The following is a 5255-nucleotide window of genomic DNA, read 5'->3' as shown; positions in this document are numbered from 1 at the left end:
TCTCAACTCTGCAATGTGTTTACCTGCAGGCCTCTAAATTTATTTGTTATTTTATTCAGCAACTACTCACTGAGCTCCTCCTACATGCCATGCTCTGGATGCAGAGTGAACCAGGTGACAAAATCCCCACTCTCATGGGACTTATATTCTGTGGTGGAACACAGACAAGAAGCAAGCCAACAAATACATTAGATTGTGTAAGACGGTGATATGCATGATGCAAAATGGGCCAGGGTGAGAGAGCAGCAGATGGCATCTTGGAACCATGGCTCTGCCCCAGGTCCTGCCAAGAGCTAACTATGTGACCTCAAGTAGTAACAATAGTAGTGAACATTGGCTGAGAGCTTCCTGGTGCCAACCTCTATGCTGAGCACTTCAGACACTGGCCACTGATACAGAAGGCTCAGGAAAATGAGAGAGTTGGACTTATAATCTTTGAGGTCTCCTTTAGCTCTGACATTTGTGCCTTCATTCAGCAGCATCTGATTGTCATGCTACATCCTGGGCAATGGGATGATGTAGACGCCGATCAATTTTAGGACTCATGAAGATTTTTTTCAATGCAGCTGATTACATGATAGAGAGATCATCTTTATCAGTATTATCAAGTTCAAGTACACAGTCATTACAGGGGGAATCTTTTTTATGTACTTAAGCTTGAGGCATGAAGTCACCACCTCTACTTGGATATCTGGCTGAGGCTTTTGAGACATTCTTTTCTAGAATGAACAGTGTTGCCAGTGTACCTGTCCTGCCAAATGATAGGCTCACTGCCGAGAAGATGCAGGCACACCCACCCATGACTTAAACATTGGGAACACAGCCTGAACATATCCAGTCTGTTGACAATTACGGTTCTGCACTCTACTCAGAAATTCCACTTCATATGATACTTTTTTATTTGAAGCAAAATCTTTTCTTTCAATCTGATAAAAGACACCCTATAAATGCTGTCACAAGGTAACAGGATAATAAGGTACCATACCGTGTTTATTCCACTAACTATTCATTACAAACTAGAAAAAAAAGTCTAGTGTTTTCACAGGTGAAATGAAGAAATGGGCTTAAGAAATACATGCCTTTAGAAGATAATGGTCCTCCAATTAATGTGGCAAAAAAGAGGTGGGGCAAAACCCTCTATTTATTTTGCTTATCATATTATAGTTAATAAAGAGTAGTTAACAAATTTTCTAAATGCAGAGTGAGTAGAATTAAAATCTCCAGTGCCAATTATATTCAGGGTCGAAGGACAACCAAACTATAGTTACTGCTACATACTATCCTAGAAAAGGTTTGTTGAGTTTCCTTTATATTTCCCTTCTTTATAAAAGCACTGCTTTGTACACCGGAAGTTAGTACAATACAAATATTATATGTTAGTTATATCTCAAATAAATAAACGAATACATAATAAGAGCACTGCTGATAACCTTATCACAACTACATCTAACTTCCAACTTGGTACCATCAGTGTTATAGCTAATTTGATGCACACCATCCATCATCAGAGGTGGGGACACCAGCCAGGCTTCCATCAGCCACAGGACTGGCCTCTCTGTCTCTGGGGCACCACCACTTACCCAGGATGCACAGCACACCCCCTTTTGTTAAGGCTATTTTCAGAAAACAAGGCTCAGGTGTGTACTAATTATTGGAAGGGACAAGCTGACCAATCTGAGTTAAGGAGACACAAGTTGAAAATCATCAGAAACCTCAGGAGAGGAGAGCCCCACACCAGCAAGGAGCCGCTTTGGACTAATTTGATTTTAAAAGACATGATCACAGTGAGTGCTGTTACTATTGATTATGTAACAGAAACTCTATATAGGGTTCCCTTAAGCAGTACATCTATACGTTATTTGTTATAAATACCAGAATATTTACTGTTATCAAAGGTAATAGTAAGAATTATTTTCAGTGTCACAAAAAGTCTATCAGTGTCTAGTTTCAGCTGAATGCCGAAAATTACAGGCAACTGCTTCTTTCACTCCGTGGAGGAGCACACTGTGCGGCCTAAGTGTCTTTTGAAATTGGTATTTGTCCTTTGGATTGTGATGCACATTTTTCCTATTTTAAATTTGTATTTGCAATGGAAACCGGTTATGGTTTTAAATATTTTCATATTTGGTAATAACATCAATTTCAAAAAATTCCATTTTCTTTCCCTTTACAGATGAAGTCTGAAAGGTGGGATTACAGAATTCAAGTATGACGGAAGGAGGAATGCATTTTAAATAACTAATGTTGCTGCATGCAACATGCCCTATATTTACTGGCCTCTTACTCAGGGTCCATTTTAATTGTTATCTGCTCATGCATTCTATACCACATAATGAAATGCTTCCATTTCACCCACTGAGCCCTGGCTTTTTTGGTGCACCTTTACTAATGACCCTTAATTAAGCTGATTTTATCCTTGAAAATGTGAGTTTTCTTTTGGCCAACAAGTATTTTTAAGGAAAGGGCCGGAATGAACTTTCAAGTAGACATTTTAAATGCTTATTATTTTAAGCAGCTGTAAAGCTGAACAAAGTGTATTTATTTGTACTCAAGTGTGGGCTACCAACACCTATATTTTTCATGTATGTTTCCAGGGAAGCACTTTCATCCTGCAGCAAGCCATCAACCCTCCGTTATGTTACATTTCAGAGGTATTAAATATCCGACCAGAAAACAACACAATAAAGTAGTCTGCACTACTTTGTATTAGTTAACAATGTCAACCAGAGATAATATGTAATTTAAAAGACACTCTGTAAAATGTCTTACTGAATGTATTTTTTCATAATGATCAAATGCCAAAGCCTAGTAACAAAACTATTATTTATAGCATATCAACATCTAATTGATTTTACAAATGGAGGCAATTATTTTGGATGAAGGGGGGAATGCCTGCCAGATTTAAATGATTTATGATTACTAAGAGAGAAAGCAATGTTTTGCTAATTCATTTTCAAATATGGCTCTTACAATCATTGATATTTTAATTTTAAACCAAATGATTTGCTTAAATAACACATTGACTTAAAAAAAGTAACTTACATTGTGACAGCAAACTGAGATATTTTTAACTGTTTAGAAATATTACTTCCTACAGTAGACTCGAAAGGGACTGTACCATAGAAATACATTTTCAAGGTGCTGATTTAGAGCCACAGAAAGATCACACTTCGTGAACTCCAACCAATTACCTAGAGTAGGAGCACAGGCTTTTATAGCACTGTGTGCTTCAAGTCCAAAAGGGAACACTGCAAATGCATCCATGCCTTATATTTCTTGACCTAAAGCACTGACTGTCTGCTTGATAGGTTTGATAACTTGCACAGATGTTGTGAAAGGAAAATTAAATAGTCTGTATCACTTGATGTAACTCGCATTGATTTTTATAATCTAGTACTAAGATGTACATGTTTCAAAAGTAAATGAGAAAGATTGACGGTTCCTTCCCATTTCAAGCAGACTATAAAGCAGATGAGAAGCTCACATTTCACAAGAAATAACCTGTGCATTTGTTAAAGAAAAAAAAATCAGCTAGGGGAATGCCCCAGGCTGAAGCAGATACTGATTGGGCAAAGCTAAAGGACAAGGGCCCTTGAAACTAAACAAAAGCAAATTCATTCTGTTGACAGATGTTGATTACATCAAAGCAACAGGAACTCCCCCAACTCCCAATTTTTTAAAACAATTAATACCTCTCTACAGTTTACACAATAAGGACAAAGTAAGTTTCTAAACCAATCATAATAAACACTATTAAACTTGTTTTTTTAAAAGTTTCAATTCAGTTGAAGATTGTTCTGATGTGTTTTTTGCTATGGGCTTCCCCAAACAGTGGTTTATTCATTCCCATGGACACGTCTGGGGAGCCAAGCTGGCCATGCCATCAGCCCCTTCCTTCCAGGGGTTAACTGCTCTGGCTGCCAAATAAAATACAGAGTGAGCCATGTAATTATGGAGACAGTCAAAGGGCAGGCTCTATTTTGAAATCTATTTGCACAGACAAGGTCTTCCAATTGAGCTTACAGGAAACAAGCTGGTAAAGAGCCTCCTTTTCCCCAGATGCTTTCCACACTTTTTCTCCAATTCAGGAAATCATGGATATGGACACCATACACCACTGCTTCCTGGATTTCAAGCTAAGATGCCACTTTAAGAAGAAGTGTGGATCTGTTTTATAAACCTGTAAAAAAAAAACCTTGTTTTTTCCTTTTCTTTTCCCCTAATTAATAGCATTTGGCAATAGCCTCTGGATGATAAAGCAACAGTGTTTATTAAACAACATTTCTAAAGAGGATGCAGGCCCAGTTATGCAGGTGTTGGAAAACAAGATTATTTACTTTAATGCTCAAAATAAATCACAAAGTCAAGTCTAAAATATATTGGCATAAATACTGGTCTGAAATAAAGACTCTACTTGATACCCAATAGTGTGTTCTTGAAGTATGTTATATAGCAAAGACTGCCAACACAGTAACAGAAATTTCACAGAAATAAAAAAGAAATGTATAAACTATTATAAGTGAAAAAACCCACAAATCACTTTATGCTGAAACGTAAACATTTGTCCTTGTTGCTTAGAGCTCTAAATTTGCAATTGCTATGAGACTTCATCGTGCTCAGATTAAAGTAGAATTGGGCCACTAATACCAATAAAACTAAGCAGTCAGATGAAGGCGAAATAGTAGCCTTCACAGGTACTAGTCTGTGGATGTCAGAATTCATCCTCAAGCCATAAACCAAAGCCTAGGAGTCCTGATTCTAGAGAAGATGAGCTAGAAAGTCAGCCATAGTTAGAGCACTTCTGGGGAAAGGAAGGGCAGTGGCCTGAGGGCACCCTCTTCCAATAATAACATTCAAGAATGATGCCCAGGTCACCGCAAAACATGACCTTCCCCAAGGCTCCATCAGGAAGTTGGCTCCATGCTACATCCTTCCTCCTTTAAAAGAAATCAATAATAGCAAATGATAGAGTATAACAACAATGACAAGTTCAGAAATGGCTTTGAGAAAATACTGCACTTTCTTCTTTACAAAAGCCAACGGGATGATATGTGATTATTCATTAATGTATACACCACCAGCACCCAGGGATCTGTGACTTAAACAAAAAGGATCCCCCTCTTCTTGGGAGACACACCCCCAACCTCATCTGCAAACACATTATCAATAAACAAAACCTAGTTAATAGAGTAGACTTATGTTTGTGGGCCTAGAAAAAAATTCCTTTGGGGTGGCCCAACCACAGGTGGGGGAGG

The sequence above is a fragment of the Crocuta crocuta genome, unplaced genomic scaffold (assembly GCF_008692635.1).
Source record: "Crocuta crocuta isolate KB4526 unplaced genomic scaffold, BGI_CrCroc_1.0 scaffold219, whole genome shotgun sequence".
Taxonomy (NCBI): Eukaryota; Metazoa; Chordata; class Mammalia; order Carnivora; family Hyaenidae; genus Crocuta; species Crocuta crocuta.
The sequence above is the reverse complement of the archived record's forward strand: the minus strand, read 5'-3'. Positions refer to the sequence as shown.